Source organism: Pseudopipra pipra, chromosome 4 (assembly GCF_036250125.1).
Source record: "Pseudopipra pipra isolate bDixPip1 chromosome 4, bDixPip1.hap1, whole genome shotgun sequence".
NCBI classification, from domain to species: Eukaryota; Metazoa; Chordata; class Aves; order Passeriformes; family Pipridae; genus Pseudopipra; species Pseudopipra pipra.
The window spans coordinates 72,700,492-72,719,984 of record NC_087552.1 but is presented as its reverse complement, the minus strand read 5'-3'; the positions used below and the strand labels follow the sequence as shown (position 1 = coordinate 72,719,984).

Below are 19,493 nucleotides of genomic sequence, written 5' to 3'. Positions count from 1 at the left end.
CATACACATAAACCCATATTATATGGAAGTTCTGCAGCAGGGAGAAAGTGCCATCCTTTCACTTCCCTGAAGTGGTTTCCCTCTGATTCCCCCCGAGGGCTTCTACTGAAACAGTCACACAGGTGTAGCTGCCTTTTTCTTTAAAAGCCAAATTTTCAGTGGCCCACAGTTTGGATCCTTGAAGGCCTAAAGGCAACTCAAACTAATATGCATTTGTGGCAGTCTGAGGAGTGACAACTCCAAGATTATTTCAACAAAAAGGCAGGAAATTCTTTCAGGATATGATGGTCTGTAACTGTAGCAGCATATTGCTTCACAGATCAATTCAGTTCACAGGTACTTACCAAGAAGAAACGTGGCAATTTTTGTTAATATTTGTTTAAAGCAAGCCAACTATGCAATATGTGGCATATAATATGCCACTGGTCCAGATTACTGATTTCCTTTTTAAATGAGTGAGAACACACCTGAGTTCTCAGCTAAGAACTGGTCAGGAAAAAAAAACAAAACAAACCACAACTCTAATTCCTGTTTTTCAGCTCAGAAATTGTGTTTGATTTTTCAAGCAGATGTGTTGCAAAATCAGAACAGCAGCAAACACAGCGTTGTGTGATGTGCATTGAGAGGAAAATCCCAAAGATAAAGTCCTGCTTTGTGACCGATTCATAAAAGGGAGTAAATATGGGATCACACAATTTTTAGATTTAAAGTGCTGAAGAATATAAACAATACACCTTGAGTGTTGGGTTATAATGTATCTGGTTTGTTTATAACTGAAGCTACTGTGGGAAAATTTTCCATGACTTCAAAGGAAGCAAATCAGCACAGAATATGGTCCAGAATCTGTCTGACTGTCACCTACACTATTCATTTAGTAATTTCCCTGCCTTAATAGTGCTGAGGTTTCTCTTTTACCTTCAAATTGTCCTAGAAACTTTAATCATTACACAGGTTACAATAACCATTTCAAATTAATGCTGTAATTCAGTGCACACGGGTTTGCAAAAAACATTATCACTCCTACTGAAATGAAAACTGCCCAGCCTTAAGTGTAATGTTTCTATCATTTTGCTGTAATTAACTGCTGAAGATTTGACTCAAATTTACAAAGACATAGGTCAAGTTAATTGTCTTGTTGCTTAGCAAAAACGAGGAGAACTCAATAAGGTAACTGGAGCATCAGCTACCTATGGTTAATAAAGATTTTTAAAGTCTCTTTTTGAGACCCATACAGCTCCAAAAATACGATTTCCCACAGCCTGCAGAGTTGCAGGAACAATGACTTGTTTCCAGAACTTCTGCAGATGAACAATGAAGTCTCTGCAATTAAGTCCGAAGGCACATAAAAATAACATGAAAAAGTAAAGATTTCCAGTCTGTGTCTCCTTTGTTTACTCAGAACAAGGTGCATAAATACCAGATGAGCTGGAGTTTAAAAAAAAAAAAAGAAATTACATGTTTTAAAGTATAAGCTTATTTTCCAAAGGGATCAAAGAACCAATCCCTAAATGGAGCATTAGGAGTCAGACATCCAGTTAGTTTTAAGGATTTGTTCCCTAAGCCTTGCTGAGGTGGATATTTTACTGCTTACAGTAGTTTAGCTGTATCAATATAGGGGGTTTTGGTATTATTTTAGTACTTTTTTTTAGGATAGAGAAATCCCTTTTTGACTCAGACAGGAACAAAGATGTCAGTGTCACTGTCCTGGTATGAATTCACAGAGGTAACTTAAAGGGTTTAATTTACTCTTTGTCAGCAAGTCCATGGGAATTTGCAGTTTGTGCCAGTGGAATTTAGGTTGCTTGAAGACAGATTTTTAAAAATAGGAATCGGACTACATCTGTGAGAAAACACCTGAGCTTAAGAATCATGTTTACTACTCAATGTAAGGCTGGCAGTATAAATCTGTGACTAGTTAGTCATACAAAAATGTCATGGAATATGTCATAGAAAAGTAGTCACAGAACCACAGAATAGTTTGGACTGGGAAGGGTCTTACAGATTATCTACTTCCAACCTCCTGCCATGGGCAGGGACATCTTCCACTAGCCCAGGTTGATCCAAGCCCTGTCCAACCTGGCCTTGGACACTTCCAGGGATGGGGTAGCCACAGCTTCTCTGGGCAACCTGTACCAGGGCCTCGCCACCCTCACAGGGAAGAATTCCATCCCAATATCCCATCTAACCCTGACTTCTGGCAGTGGGAAGCCATTACCCCTTGGCCTGTCCCTCCAGGACATTTTCCAGTCCCTCTCCAGCTCTCCTGGAGCCCCTTTAGGCCCTGCCAGGGGCTCTCAGCTCTCCCTGGAGCCTTCTCTTCTCCAGGGGAACCCCCCAGCTCTCCCAGCCTGGCTCCAGAGCAGAGGGGCTCCAGCCCTGGCAGCATCTCCGGGGCCTCCTCTGGATATGCTCCAGCAGCTCCATGTCCTTGGGGGCAGAGGGACAGAATCTCCCCCCCCCTGCTGCCCACGCTGTGGGATCAGCCCAGAATATGTCATATAGAGGAAACAAATTAGAGACATGACAATTAACACCCTAGTGCTAATGCAAAGACCAGATAAGTTTACCTCCACATGTAAGACAAAAAAGCCAACTAAAGCTGCAAAACTCACTTCTCTACCAGTTAAGCCATTTCTCCAATAGATTGTGAAAGAAAAAGGAAGAGGATGCTGCTGCTTTATCAACCTTGTAACCTGAGAAGCCAGGGGGAAGAGAAAAGTCTGGAAACACCTGGAGCCTGGTGTCCTTCTGATTCCAGCCAGATGTCCTGCCAGCTGAGCTACAAGTGAGTTTTTGGCCCACCACTAGCTTGTTCATGGAAAGGAATATTTAAATTACAGGCAAACCAAAACTGAATGAAAAACTGGCTTGAAATGAGAAAAATAGTATTATCTGGATCTATTTTTCTGAATAAAAATTGTCTGCCTGTCACAGCCCTCTACCTTAGGATGAGAAGCAAATCCATCAGTAGTGTTCATTTTCCTACATCAGCTAATGAGGGTCCAGATAAGCATTTTGAAAGGTGCCAAATTTTTGGAGAGCTACAACAGCTCAAGAACAAACATGATTCCCTGAGCGACCCAGGCCTACCCTTTAATCTTCACTGTCCTCTGTAGCCCTTTGCATGGCCACACAGAATGAATAATCCTATTACATGGGGGAATTCCATATATTCAGGAGGACAATTTTGCTATAATTTCCTCCTCCTGTTTCTAGTTTTCATAATGTTTCTGGAATAGGCACTGGTGATGTAGTTTTATATCCCTTCCCTCTGCCGGAAACTGGCTGCAAGCAGATTTATCTCCCTGTAATATAACCAAATAAATTATCATCCAGAAGAACTTTCTATCAAAGACAGCAAGCCCAGAGGCACAGGAAAATTGGTATTACTGCAGAAGACAATTATTTTGTTTAAGACGGATAAAGATTCAGCAGGGATTTGATACCAGCTTAAAATCTGCAGGGGCGTTCGAGCCATAAATCAGGAGGAGAGTAAAAAGCCTCAGATGGTCCAATTCGCTGACAATTTTACCTCCACATTTATTTTAGAAAATACATCTAATAGCAAACAAGGCTTGTTACTGCTGGATTTGTCTGTGCTGTGGTAGCATCTAAAATACTGCTGGAAGCTTTCCAAGCTGGGGATAAGTTTCAGTACCACTCTGAAAATTGTACATTCCATCCCCTCCGTGCATCTCAGAAGAGCATGGCATGAGAAAGAAACATCACTTATGGACCAAATATTGCTGTTCTGACTTTGAGAAAATACTGGAATCTGGGTCCTAGTCCAGTTTTTGGAAAAGTAATTAATTACTGCAGGTACTTTAGGTAGTAGGTGCTCAGCTAGAGACACCTTAAAGAAGGCTGAATTTCTGGATGTCCTATGCTCTGAATTAATTAGTGGCTTTCCAAAATATTGACTTTCCTGGTGCTCTCTGAAAGAAAATAATCTTAAATTTCCAGGAATATATTTATTTTATAAGTCTTTTGGGTTTTATTTGTTTGCTGGACTGCTATTGTTTGAGTTGGGTTTTTACAGAGACCAGGACTGAAAGGTCATTCCTAAAAGACTGTATTATATGTTTTGTTTTAATCATTTATTCTACTGAATTTTTATACTTACAATATTCAAACATAGATCATTTTGATCAAAATGAGAAAGCTGAAATGTCACTCTGATCCCTCGATACGGGTTTCAGTGTGTTCCCTTTCTCTTTAAACTATTCATTTTTCAGTCAAAGAAAACATCTCTGACAGATCTGTGATCTCTTCCAGCAGGGTAGATCCATATAATTCTCATGCTGGCATCAGAATTGTATTACTCCCACAGAATTAACCACTCAATCATCAAATAATGCAGTGTCACACAATATATTTGTTTGACATTTTTTATACATGTCCCTTTTATTTCAGATAAGCCTAATTACACTCTGCTGTACCCTTTCAAGACACACAGCATGATTTTATTCTCCTAAGAATGATGCTCTGAGAGAAGTCTGACCCAAGATTTATAAAAGTCTCACCATAATTTCAAAAGACTTACAACTGCCTACATTTTACCCTGAAACTAAGATTGTATCATTTGTCATCATTACCTGACAGTAAAAAAGAGGAATCCACTTGGGAATTTATATAAAAAGAAGTTGGATTTTTAAGTCTAAAATTATCTTCTCAGATTGATTCCTATGTCCCTCACACCCTTCAAATAGAATGCGCACAAAGATGTAATATCTGTACCTAAAATTATCAATTTATGGAATTGTCAGGTACATCACAAAAAAAAATGGAAAAATTATAAGCTTACCCTTTTCTCAGACTCTTTCCAAATATCTTTTGCTGCAGAATGTTACTCCACTTAATTGAACGTAGGTCTTTCTTGCCATTTGTGTGTCTTGCTCTGCACAATGTCAGCCAGCAACAATTCAGATCTTAATAAAGTTTTATTTTCTCCATTAGTTTGCTCTCTATCAATTTTTCTATCAGCAGCATTTTGAACATTGTGTGCTTGCTGCAAAAATGTCATAACTGAAACAGTGGAATATGAAAGCTCTCACCAAAAGATGTGGGATTTGGTGGGGACTTATGCTGGGAACTTGTGCTCCCATAGGTTTGGACTTGTCTGGATTTCTTCTCTTGATGCTCCTGATCCCTCAGGGATCTGTGCTTTGTTTCTGCCTTAACAGTGATATTATCCACATATTTATCAGGTATTTTCTTAAGAATCTCAAAAAATCTGGGGGAATAGGGCCAATTTACACATCTTTAACAATTTTCAAAAAAAAAAAAAATGTTGTTTGAAACTCGTCTAGAATGGTTTCCACCTTGGATCTCAATTTGGGAACAAGAGAAAACCAGTTCTACCAAAAGGAGGTTCTGGCACATTTCCAGCTGTAGGGTTTTTGTGAGACTGTGAAGTCTGTCTACACTGTGACCAGGAGTAAAAATGCACCTTGTGTGGATATAGGAATCTCTCCAGGGTACCAGTGTAGTCATGGCAACTTGGAACTCTGCTGCCCACCAAGCATCTCTGTGTCTTCTTCTTCCAGCTCCCTTGGAGTGAGAGCAGCTAAAAGGTAAAAAGCACCTTTGTCTGCATTCTTTATTCATATTTTTTGATGTTTACAGCAAGTATTGTGTCATTGTGTCAAAGTATTGTGTCAAAACAGTGCTTTGCTGGATTTTTCTCTGTACTTTTGTGCCTCTGTAGTAGAAAAGAGCTTATGATGTGCACCCCCACAAAGTGCACAGGTCTGTTCCCATCCAGCTTTGTGTGGCACATCATTCTGAAGGTCAGAATGGGATCCTCTCCTGTCACAGAGCAAGTCAGGCATCTCCAGCACACAGCAACCCTTTCAGTTCTCAATCACCACCTGCAAATGCCTCTTCCTCCCAGCTGAGTAGATATTCAGCCCTGTATTAGACTGTCCTTGACTTATACTTGGTAGCTGGAATGAGCTTGGTAGTCACTGCAGCCTAAGAGTTTTCTTCCTCCTCTTACTGAAAATCATAGAATCATGGAATGATTTGGGTTGGAAAGAACTTCAAAGATCATTTCATTCCACCTCCCTGCCATGGGCAGGGACACCTTCCACGGGACCAGGTTGCTCCAAGCTCTATCCAACCTGTCCTTGAACACTTCCAGGGATGGGGCAGCCACAGCTTCTCTGGACAACCTGTGCCAGGGCCTCCCCACCCACTGAATAATGAACCTCTTCCTAATATTTTACCTAAATTCCATATCTGGGATTGCCCCAACCCAGGTACAGCATCTTGCACTTCGTCTTATTGAACTTCATGAGGTTATGATGGACCCATTTCTCAAGCTTTTCCACATCCCTCTGGATGATTTTCCCCTCCTTCTGTTATGTTGACTACACCACTCAGCTTCATGTCATCTGCAAACTCACTGAGGGTGTGCTCGATGTCATCATCGATATCATTGGGGAAGATATTGATGAGACCAGGTCCCAAGGATGAGCCCTGAGGGACACCCATCATCCCTGACCTCCACCTGGACATGGAGCCACTGAGCACAACTCTCTGGCTGTGTCCATCCAGCCAATCCCAAGTTCACCAAATAGGCCACCCTTCAAACCGGCGTCTCCAATCTGGAGATAAGAATGTCATGTGACGCCCTGTAGAAAGCCTTACAAAAGTCTGGGTAAATGACATCAGTTGGTCCTCCTTTGTTGACTGTTGCAGTCACTCCATCCCAGAAGGCCACCAGGCTGGTGAGGCACAATCTGCCCTTGGTGAAGCCATGCTGGCTGTCCCAGATCACCTCCTCGTCTTGCCCGTTCCTTAATGTTGCTTTCATGAGGATCTGCTCCGTGATGTTCCCAGGCACAGAGGTGGGGCTCACCAGTCTGTAGTTCCCCGGATCTTCCTTCCCACCTTTTTAAAATAGTATGATTGCCACTTTTCAGTAGCTGCTTTTGACACTTTAGCCCTCAGTACACAGATTAATAATGAGAAAAGAGACCTCAACCCTGCCTTGAAAACCTCTGAATCCCTTTCAGGTTATGTCAAGATTGACAACTGCCCATGTTCAGAAATTCATCATCCATGCCTCAAAAATCAACACTGAACTCTGCAAATGTGAATACACTTCCGTTCTGAAAACTAGCAAAGGAAGTACCTCTTTTATAAGTATCTTCATGTTGCTGGGGTTTTGGGATGGTCTTCACCAATTATAGAAGGATCTTACCTTTTGGGATCCCTATGAAGTCTGAGAGGCTGTATTTGGGTCTCTGTCAGTTTGACAGCAGTTGAGGATCTGGCTGCTACCCTGCAGTGTTGCAGCCTTGGGGATGTGGAAAAGGTCACTCCTCACTTCAGTCCTTCTCTACTTCTTTCGTTTCATCCGTTTTCCCCTTGCTCTTCTTGCTTTTTGTCTGGATTTCCTTTTATTCCATTTTTACCACAAGACTCAGCCCCTCTGTTGGCTGCAGCCAGGGGAAAATCCTTGTGATGACATGGAGTCAAAGAGATGTGGCACTCTACAACACAAAGGGCAAAGTCTGGGAAGGGCACAGTGAGGCAGCACAGATCCTGAATGTCAGATAACATTAGCAAAGGGTAAAGTTTAACATCATTCTTAGCATGTGTTTTATCTTTCAAAGCAAGCTTTGCCTACAGTTCTGCCTGTGTTTCAGACTGTGATCAATCAGCTCTATCTGTGCTTTCAGTGTTTTTGTCTAATAAACGTTGTTACTTTCTGTCTTCATTTCACTCTAGACCCCATTTTTATCACCATCTTGTCTCAAAAAGTATAGAGAAAAAAGTTACTCAGCTCTTGAGAATTGTTGCTCTCTTTCCTCTTCATTTGTAGTCATGTTCTAACTTCTACATTCATTAAGATAAGGATTTTAAAATATGCAGACCTAATTGCACCTACTTTCATAGTTAAATGTCCAAGTCAGTGCATTTTCCAAATGATGAGCCTCTGAGACTTTAGATCAAGTAGTTCCTTATCTTTGTCATTAAACCCCATTGTTTAGGGTGTTTTTAATCTTGGATTGCATTTTGCATAAGGAATTATGACCTGAGGCCAAACTTTACAAAGAGATGCACAAAGCTCAGCACCACTCCTATATTTAGCACACAGTTAAAATGATCTAGTTTTTGGAGTTCTTGATCATCCTTAAATTTTAGTGCTGTTTCTGGGATCTCCATATGCTAATTGCAACAAAATTTCGTGCAATGTTTATATAGATGTACTAAGGTGCCTCATTTCTGTTGCCCAAATCCAAACCTAAACACTCATTTAAAAAAAAATTCTGTTTGCTTTTTAAGTACCTTAGAACATAATGAATAATTTGGTGAAGATGGAAGCTTTTATTCAATTACATTCATACAATTTGCCCAGTTTGTATCTTTTTCAAACCTCAGTATAATTGCCAGTGCTTTGTTCCTCCCCTGCAGCTGTGTTCTTGAATGTATTTCATGGATTGTTGAAGTGCATTCCCAAAATGTCCTCTAAGGATGTCCAATTTTACTTAAGCAAGGAATTAAATTTTTTCACTGAGTCATGGTTATATTTGACAAAGAGGTATATATTTGTCAAGATGTCCTGACTTCCTAACATTTTGGAGCTTTTGGGTCATCCAATTCAAAGTAGCTTACCCCATTTCATCTACTTTTGACATCTTGGCTATACTAAATCATAGAAAAAGGAAATTACAGTGACATTCACATCTGCTTAGGCCTTGCTAACGCTCTTGAGAACAGTCCTTGTTTTAAAGAGAGCACTTCTGAGACACTTATTTTTAAAGAATAACCAGTCCAAAAGCCCTCTCTACTTCATGAATTTCAAGATAGTTGCAATGCAGCAAATTTTCTTGCTAGGGAAACATAGAATCACAGAATGGTTTGGTTTGGAAGGGACTTTAAAGACTGTCCAGTCCCAGTCCCTCTTTCTCCCACCCCAGTCCAAACAGATTAGAGGCACTTCCACTTTTCCAAGATTCTAATGCACCAAGGGACTTACACGACCCAGTAGCCGTACATTTTTTATCAACTGCAGTTAAAATCTCACCAGCTCAGCTCAAATAGAAGACATGATAAATATTTTTGGATATTTTATTTGAGGGAAGGTGAGGGAAGTCTTTGCAAGCATATAAACCTCCAGCAGCTCTGTTTAGCCTGACCAGAGCAGTAAATTAAAATCCCAAACTGCAACCGTGGGCTGTAAACACTTTCATATCGAAGCCTTGATGTGTGATGTTTTGTTCTGAAGGCATTTATGTTTGTGACTTTTGTAAAATATTCTTTCTCCCTTGGGACAACTGACTTATACCAGCCAGCAAAGATCCTCAAGGAATCATCCATTTATCCAGTCGTCTCCGCCTCTGACCTTCTTGTCTCACATGGCTTCATGTATCTTCCTGCCACATCCAGCAGTTGAAGGCCATACTTTATCCAGTCGTGCCAGCCAGCCACTGGCAGAAGGTTTTTATCCCACTGGGACACAGGGCTAATATCCAGCATATTTGCAATTCAACCTTGGTGCAAAGGGATTTTATCAGTGGGGGAATCAGAGCTTTATTATTGTTTAAAGCAACCTGTAAATATTAGGACAGCTTGTTCACCAGCAGTGTTGTGCCCCGATTTCAGTGACAGTTTTTGATCTGTTATCTTTAGATCCCAGCTGGATTTTCAGAGCTGACTGCTGACAGCATGTTCACTTTGTTGTACTTGTCAAGTTAACTGCATAAAGTCAACAAGGAGAATTTTGGGGGTTTAATACAACATTCTTTGCATTGTTACACAGCAGTGGAGAGCAAGTTGGCAGACCCAACAGAGAACAGCAAACAGAAAACAGAAATGTATTGGTGGGACAGAGGGGCTGACGCATAATTTGTGCAGATTTGAGCCAAGCTTGAGTATCCAGTAAAAGCACATTAAGAAACTGTCATCCACTTCTCTAACCAACCAGGCTGCAAAAATATTTCCTTCTTCACTCAGGAGCCTGGAAAGAATCTGACTGCTTCTGAAATTAAGTGCTCAAGGGCTTTCTCACAACCATCTAAGGCAGTGGAAAAGGCTCCTGTGCCCCAACTCAGTGGGACCCCAGATAAGTTTTTTTTCTGTGAAGTGCTTGGAGTGGTTTGTCTGAGTTTTAGCCATATTAAAGGGAAATGTGGAATTACTTCAGCTCTACTGACACTTCAGGCACTACTCCAGGTAAATGTAAAAAAGATCCAGAAGTGGAATCCAGCTCACAAACGACATTTTATTATCACAGTCCTAACTTATTTTTTGACCACAAATGCAGGAAAAAAATAAGGTAATATTTTTGCTGTCGGTAAGAAATATCCACAAGTCTCTGAGTTCACATTTTATGCCTCAACCATTTCAAAAGCCAGTGTGATTTAAGAATGACCTAGAGCAACACAATACTTGCAAACGATGCCCCTGGTAACAGGGATGTACATCCATCCCACAACTTTACAAATTTTTATCTCCACCGCAGGGGAGAGTTTAACTTTGCATCACTCCCACATGACAAGACTGGACAAACACATTCTACTGAATGCTCTTGAACTTCATTTCCTCTCTGCTGAGATCTCACTGCCTTACCTACTGCAGCTTCAAGGGAGAAAAAAAAAAGCAAAGAGGACAACATTTACAGCCCCTCCTCCACTGGGAATGCAGAAAAAAATCACATTATCACTTTTTTTGTGTGAAGCAGTATGTGGTTTGATTCACAGGCTGTTCTGCAGAGAGTATCAGAGGAAGGGAAAGCTCTTCTCTGACAAGTGAAAGTAGCAGAAAGCCTTGAGAATTTACATAAAAGACCACTCATTTATGTAGATGCATCTGAAATCTCAGTGCCTGACCTAAGGTCATTGTCTAAGTTCTGTCAGTAGTCAATGGAAAAGGATTTTGGCAACTCTGGAAGTACGATTGATCCCACCCTTAGATACTGATTTCATATAGGTGGGGTGTTTTCTCTTTCACTGACTGCAGGTGTTATGGATTATGCAAAAAGCTGCAATAACACTACTCCAGAATATATATTTCAGTATCTGGGCATACCTGTACAGACAATGGGCTGTCTGATGGCCTGGCAAAGCAGTCCTGCATGGTCTGTGAAGGTGGATTACAAGAAAAGCCTGAAAATCATTTCAGCCACTGAATGACTTCTGTTGGCTTTGAGTCAAGCTTTCAGCTAGATAAATTGAAATGTTTCCATTTCCATAAATAAATAAATAAATCTGATGAGTCTGATGTACCATCCAGTCAGCAAAGATGGGAGAACAGACACAAAGGGAAAGAGCAGCAACAAGTCTCCAGCAATTACACTTGCCTCACCTAGACAGAAGGGTAGAATGAGCTGTGAAAATGAAGTCACAATATTTCTCCTGGTTATATGAATCTTGAGTGGAGGGTGGTCAAGCTTTGTGGGAGGTGTTTTGTTTCTTTATATTTTTATCCCATTTGATTTGATTTTGTTTAGCTCTCCCTTCTCCATACAAGATGCTTGTTTTGAAGGTACATGTGCTTTGGCAGCAAATTCCTAAGGAAAAGAAAACCAACTCAGCACTGCTCTGTACCTGGCGAAGTGATGAAACCTAAAATGTGGGTTTGCAATACCTGCATTTATCTTTGTGTGTTTGCACCTGTGCTCCTGCTAAGAAATTATCACCTCTTAAATAGTTTTGGGACACACTTATCGCTCCTATGGCGTCACATATTTGCCCATCCTGGTAGGGTTGATGGGTGCTCCATGTCCACATCTTCTCCAAACCCCCAGCTCAGATCACAGCATTGCTTCAAGCATTAACTGTTTCTCAGCTCTGTCACTTCTGTTCATCTCTCTCCAACTTGCCTTGAGATCAGGTGAGGTGGGATGTTCTCTTTCTATACTTCGTTCTGCCATTGGGTACCTCAAAGGGCTTAAATCTGATACTTTTATCCAAGGCCTTTCCCGCTTCAGTAAACTCCATGTTCCATGAAATGTGACTTTCATATCAGGAAGAGCACCAATACCAACTCCAGGAACATCACTTGAGTAAGGAAATGATTTTTGGCTCTTTGCTGGAGTTACGGGAGCAGAGCAGATTCCTTCTAGAGCCCTGGACCCCTGTAAAGACTGTTTGTTTGATGACAGCAGCCTCTGTCAAAGAATTGAGTGCCCTAACTATGAGACAAAATCCTTTCTTCAATAATAGATGCCAGGAAGAGTGGCTCACACTCCCCTCCAAACATGGTAGCCTTGGTGCTCCTGGGATTGCAGACAGAGCATCATATTCTAATATGGGTTAAGACCATCAACAGGAGTTGCAGACTGTGTTATTTGGTCATTTTTGTCCAGCTAGGAGAGCTTTAGCTCAGGCTGTATTCCCAAACCCACAGGATCCTCACAGCATTTAATGCAGACCTTTCCACAGAGGGGCCAAAAGCCAGAAGAAGGAGCACTATCAACACCTTCCAGGCTGCACCTCACCTGTCACCTCTTTCTGTGACACCTAAGGACTTCTTACTACTCACCTGAGAAAGGGAGGGCAGTGGTGAAGGCTGAAAAACAAAAGGCAAAGAAGAAAAATTATCTCAAACTTCTTCTGAAGTTGTGTTTCCTAATGTGAGGATGCATTGGAACAGATGGTTTCACTAAGAGCCTGATCCAAAGATGATTGAAGACTATAGAAGCTTTTCCCTTGATTATGAACATTTTGCTTGTTCTGGAAGACTGGACCTCAATCAGGAAGCCCCTCAGTGAGTCTCCAGTATGATCAAACTTCTTTTCTGGGGAGGAGAGAGATTGTTGTGAATCAAGATGAGTCCATATAGCCCTACAGTTTCAAGTTAAACCTGCACTGAACTGAGGGAGCTTGTAAGGTTTGTAAATAAGTCCTCTGGAAGTGTGATTGTGGCACAGCACACATGGCTTCTCTGAGCTGGAGGGCAGCCCTTCTCACTCAGAGTTGTTGGAATAATTGGAAAATCACTCACCCCTTACTATTTCACGGCCACAGCCTCAGTCCCCCCCTGAGCCGGTGCCTTCATTTCCATTTAATAGGATGGAAACCATGTGGCTGTGAATCATCTGGTCCTGTCTCTGCTGCCTCAACGTGAGCACGTTCCCTGTATTCCATCAGCTGTGCTACAGTTCAAATTGATGGCAGGGCTCACACCTCATTTCCACACACCGAGGCTGTGAACTTTCTGAGGCTGGGAACGTTTCCCTTGCCACCCCCCTCCCTTCCAGAGGCCCTGCTAATTTTATTGTTTGGTTTTTGGTTTTTTTTTTTAACTGCCATTCTGTGCTGGAAACTTGACAGACAGAAGAGTACTGCCATTCCCTGAAACTTTTATTAACAGTATTTCTTCTGTCTGTCCACAATTTTCTGCCACATTTATTACCACACACGCTCCTGACCATGCGGGTGCATTAGGACACCTGTAAATCACCATGTAACCTTAACCATGCTCTGAGAGTGTGATTCCACAGTACTTTAGCTCATCTAAACGAGAACTTCTGCAGTCACTCCCTCTCCTTTACTCCCAGCCTCACATTCCTGCCTTCATCTTTGAACTGGCACCAGCAGATTTGTTACGCAAATATCAAAACGTTGATATTTTATGCAATATCATGTACTGAGATAGCTCAGGGATCTGATGCAGTTAGGAACCAGTCAGTCTAGTTTTTGGTTGGTTCATTTTGCTGAGCTGTGTCATTAGGACGTAAGGATTAAGGATATAAAACTATCAGAGAACATCCAAAGAAGGGCCACAAAGACCATGAAGGGTCTAGAAGGGAACCCATATGAGGTGTGGCTGAGGGCACTTAGTTTGTTCAGCCTGGAGAAGAGGAGGCTGAGGACAGACCTCATCAGGATGATCCACAGCTTCCTCACAAGGGGAAGTGGTGGGGCAGCACAAATCTGTGTTCTCTGTGACCAGTGACAGGATCCGAGGGAATGACATGAAGGGGAGGTTTAGTTTGGATGTCAGGAAGTGGTTCTTCCCCCAGAGGGTGGTTGGGCACTGGAACAGGCTCCCCAGGGCAGTGGTCACAGCACCAAGCCTGGCAGAGCTCAAGGGGCATTTGGACAACACTCTCAGACACATGTTGGGATTCATGGGGTTGTCACGTGTGGGACCAGGAGCTGGACTTGATGGTCCTTGTGGGTCCTTTCCAGCTCAGGATATTCTATTCTACAATTCTATGATTATCCTGTATTGATATAGCAAGCCAAGGAATGAGACCATATGGAACAGAATGGGATTGAGGGCAGTATGACAGCAAACCCAATTTAGAGTGTCGGCGCCTCTCCTCTCCATCTGTGGGGGTGTGCATGCATTTGTGGATGTTTATTTCTAGCACACATGAACAAAAAACCATTTTTGGTAGATGACATGTGATTCAGATCCATATAAGAGAATAGACAGCACTATGGCTCTGTAAACACTGATCTTGGTACTTTTCTTCAGGTGTTTATTTCACCAAACTCTTTTACAAAGCTTTCCAAAGGCACTGTATGCCTTTGCTAACCTGTTGTCTATCTCCCTGTCAATCTTACCGTCCGAGGAGACGAGGCTGCCTAGGTAATTAAACTGCTGGACTGATTTGAGCACTGAGATAGTTGCAGTGGATCCTTCAAGAGAAAAGCAGCAGTTTGACCACCTTACCAGGTAGTCCCTTTTTCTTATTCATTTATGTTCCTCTTTGTTCTCTGTATTTGTTGTGATTTTTTTTTTCCTTTCTAATGTTTTCTTCAACAGTAAAATTCAACTCCTCTGCAAAGAATCTCTGCTAATATTGATTCAGCCTTTATTATAAATGCGTTAGTTGTGCTATTATTGCCTTTATTTAAGATTTTGCTCCTGCCCCATGACCTACAGCGAAATGAACGTTTTTTATTATCTCTGTATAAGATATTTACTTACTTTCCTAGCATTTATCCAACACCTTCCTTATAAAAAAACCTCCTCTTTCCTTTCGCTTATTTTTTAGGTTAGCAGTGGTTGTGAATGTCAAAACCAACTTTTATTCCCTGCTTCTGAAAGCCGTTAAGTTTTTTCTCATGGGTTGGTAATTCTTATCCCAACTTTTGAGTCATTTGACAATCAATGTTTTGTAATTGGTGTTGATAAGTAATTGGAAAACAGTAATCACTGGTGGAATAGGCAAAAATGTAATTATTTTTATATGATGCATTGTGTTACAGTCTGACTAAACACTTAACAAATATGCAAAATATTTGCTGGAGAAAACACTTCTTGAAGGGTGAGTTTAAACTTCCTAAACAATTAATTTCTCTTGCTTTCTTTTGACTATGGAGGAAACCTAAGATCATTTAAGTCCTAGTATAGTCTTCTCAGTTAAATATCTTGAAGTGAGTAGGAAGGATAAGAGCAAAGATGGGACTTTCACTGAAAAATTTGATTTACGCAAGTTTTGGGTCGTTTTTAATTTTTTTCCTTCAAGTTTCCTATGCGAGAGATTTTGCTCTTTCTGTTCCACAGGAAAGAAATGTTCTAAGCAGACCAATAAATTAAGGATGTGGCACCGCATGAAGCAGGAGAACAAATATATCTGGATCCGAGGAAGAGAATAATCTTTGGAAACCACCTGAATTTCCAGGAATACCTCACAGTATCTGTCTGATGGAAGTTGCATTACAGAACCTCTGAGCCCCTGCACAAAGACAACATAATTTACACCAGCATAAGTTCAGCTGTAGCCATGGTGTCATCAAGCAAGCCTGGAATTAGAGAGTAAGTTCTGACTCCATTTTCACCCTGCCTCCTCCTCTCATCTGGTAAATAATTCTTGCATTTCATAAGGCCATTTGCCTTGGCCCTTCTTGATCTTGATCTGTCACTCACCTGTAGGTAAATCTCAGGAAAAATGTTCATCCTTTCTAAGCAGGAAGCTCAGAGATAGATCTCTCTACTCCAGTCTCCCTCCAGGCAAACTAACATCATCCCGTGTATGATGATGTACCAGTTCGAGCTCAGCAAGGTCAGAACTGAGTTTATAATCCTTCCCTGTGATCCCTCTGGGCTATCTTCGTTCTCCTTAGCCATTGCTGTGCTCATCCACAAATTCAGGCAGCATTTTCTGCTTATGTCGTCCTTCAGGCAAGGAATTGTGGCTGAGGGCAAGGAAGAGTTATCTTAACACGCCTTGAAATAAAAACAAATGAAAAAAACCAGCCCTTCCTACTTGACTTAGAGCCAAAATTCTCATTCCAATTCCCATCCCTTGGTATTCATCTTCCCTAGCTTTAGCTGTCTTAGGTATGTTTAGGCATGCCCAGCATCCAGTTTAAGCTCATGACCTAAGCTCCCTGAGCAGTTGGAAATGAGATATGGGGATGCTCCACGGGTTATGTTTTTCTACCCTTTAGCCAGACAGGAAGACAGGAGGCTGTCAGGGTAAATATGACAGGTAAATGTGTTCCTAGATGTGTCTCTGTTCTCTGAAATTTCAGAAGGTCCTCCTGAGACTATGTCCTGTCGTACTGAAAAGTTCTAGCCCTTTCTTTTCCTCTAGTTCCCAGGGTAATTGTATTCGTTTGTCTTTCATATCTTTCAATATTTAAATTCTTTAGGGAAGATCTTCCTTTTCAGTGTGTGTTTCCACATGACCTAACACAGGAGAATCCTCTTCTGGCACTGCAGCTTCATGGTACTAAGACAAATAATAAGGAATTAGAATCATAGAATCACTTAGATTGGAAAAGACCTCTAATATGATCAAGTCCAACCATTCCCCCAGCACTGTCAATGCCACCACTAAACCCCAAGTGCCACAATCACACGGCTTTTAAATCCCTCCAGGGATGAGAACTCCACCCCTGCCCTGAGCAGCTCTGCCAGGGCGGGACACCCCTTTTGGTGAAGGAATTTTCCCAATATCTGATCAACACTTTTGCTGGCACAACTTGAGGTTATTTGCTCTTGTCCTGTCACTTGTTATCAGGGAGAAAAGACCAGCTCCCACCTGGCTAGAGCCTCCTGTCAGGGAGCTGTAGGAATTCATAATGGCTCCCTTCAGCCACTTTTTTCTCCAGGCTGAGTCCCCCCAACTCCCTCAGCTGCTCCTCATCAGACTTGTGCTCCAGAGCCTTCTCCAGCTCTGATGCCCTTCTGTGGACACGCAAAGGTGATAAATAAAGCAGTAGGATCAAGCAAGCACAACTTCATGTAAGAAACTTTCCTTGGAAAGCCATTGACCTCAATATGCAGCCAAGGATGAATCCAGCTCATAACTCACTCTGTTTTCTTGTACTTGTTTTTGAACTATCAGCAGGTTTTAGTTCTTTCACCAGAAGAAACAACTGTGGCAATATTTTCTTTTTAATTAAGCTGTATTTTAATTAACAGATTATTGTGATATAACATATTATAATCAACGTTATTTCATTGAATATAATCCCATATGGACATATTTAGCTTTTACAGTCACTTGTTCCATCATTTTCCTTGTAGCCTGTTGCCCACAACTGATTTAGTGGTTTCTTTGGCTACATTGGCATTTTATAAATTATTTCAATTAGCTATGAGGACCTTAAGATATATTAAACATATTTCAGTATAAATTCACATGGACTGTTTTGCCTAACCAGCTTGGGAAATGAGAAAACCAAACCTGGGTCCATCCAAGATATTTGCATCCAGAGTTTGCTGATATTTGAGTGTTCTTGAAAATGTTGAACAAGCACTTGCCTAAATATCAAGTCTATAGATGAGCTGCATAGAGAAATATCAAATGGTCTCCTCACAGCTCATACCAGGGCACTCTATATGGCCAAGATGTCATAGTCAGACACTCAGTTTTAATACATGATTATTCTCCCTCACTGGGAGAAAAAAACATGAGGACTCCAGCTTTAAGTTAAGAGGTATTGGAAAGCTTTGCCAAGTTGGGACTTGCATTATCTTTGTAAGGGGCAAATCTATTGTTGTCACAATCAAGTCTCAGTGCAAAAGTGACAGTGGCCTCTGCCTGATCTTTTCGACTCTCCCTCTCTGAATTTCCCTTCTTCTATTATGTATTTTAACATTCACTTCGTTTCCAACAGTATTCATTATTCATCCCTGAGTGAACCAGGATGATGTGTTGGTGGTGCTTTAAGAAACAGACCTTTGACTCTTCAAAGTGAGTACTTTTCCATTCTCTTTTAGACTTACAGAGCAACAACAATTACCCTTATTGAAAGGAAATGTCACTCAAGAGTTTTAAGAGAAAACAGCTCAGATAATACCTCAAAAAAAGAAACTAAAGAAGGTATTATACATTTGCAACCACTCATACAAATGATTAAAGAAGAATAGGATGGAGATACTGATTCAATAAATGTACACTTTACAGCATGAATTCTCTTGATTCACCTATGGTTAATTAATTCATAAGAGTTGACATTCACTTGTGTGTCACAAATCACTTCTCAGTCCACAATAAAAAAAGGGCAAAAAAACCTTAAATGGAAACTTAGATTTCTTTTCTGAAGGTCATGAGCTTTCAGTTGAGTATAAAGGGCTGCAATTCATAGTACTTGCCTTTGATGGGTCTCTGAGTTAAGCATATGATTCTATGCTTTGTGGCAGAAGGAGAAATTAAGTATATTCTTATATGCCAGGTAGAATTAGAGACTGATGCTCAGGTTACTGGACTTATCAGATGTATTCCTTGCACTTTTGGAACTACTCAATGGTATACTGGCACTAGGAGGAGCTAACAAAGGAAGGTGTTGGGTTTACAATATGATCAGTGCAGACAGGTCCTGACATTTTTGCAGAGCCCTGAAGCAAGACAGGTAGTGCTACATCTGAAAGGATCAGGGAAAAGGTCACAAATTTTTATTGAGGCTTTTCTGCTTTAATGGATTCCCTACTTTTTGGGAACACGAGGTCGAAGCGTGGTTGTGATACAGAGTAACCAGCTGGTTGGTTTGTCTGAAACCATGGAAAGCCTTACTGAATTCTTTGTTCAGTCTTCATGTCTTTTATATTCTCCTGCTTCAATATTCATTGTATACATAATCAAATGCAGAAGACAGAAATATGTTGTTTGCTTGGAGACAATGTGAAGTGAGGCAGAGGAAGCTGGAAAGGAGCAGGGGGATTTAAAAGCAGGCAAAATTCGATTGCCTCTATAGGAAATCAAGCACTCAAATGGTCAGCCTAGCACTGAAAAAAAGCTTCCACAGCCTCCTTAAAACATAAGGACTTTTTTATTTATTTGTGTGCACACACTCTCGTGCAAGAGAGTGGAGGTAATTGTACGATATTCAAACAATTCCTGTATTTGTGTCTGAGCTCACCTAGCAGAAAATGTTAAGGTCATTCCCAATTTTGAAGATTAGTGCAAAGCTCATCCTGCACTGAACTCCATGCAGTTGATAAAGTTCAACATAAGTGTGCTTTGCTGGCATTGAGAGAAATTCAAGCAGGGAATTGGCAGACTTGAGTCTATGTCCTTATTAAAGTCTGTTTCTCCCACATGGCTTAGCAAGTTCAGGGGGTTTTTTTATTTA

At 41.1% G+C, this 19,493-nt stretch overlaps 1 long non-coding RNA gene across 1 annotated transcript; it reads left to right on the top strand.

The window, feature by feature from the left end:
* Positions 1–5,509: 5,509 nt before the first annotated feature.
* Positions 5,510–18,371, top strand: LOC135413896 (uncharacterized). Its single transcript, XR_010430469.1, has 3 exons — positions 5,510–5,573; positions 15,475–15,726; positions 18,142–18,371. It is a non-coding gene; the product is annotated as an uncharacterized LOC135413896 (long non-coding RNA).
* The last annotated feature ends 1,122 nt before the right edge of the window (positions 18,372–19,493 follow it).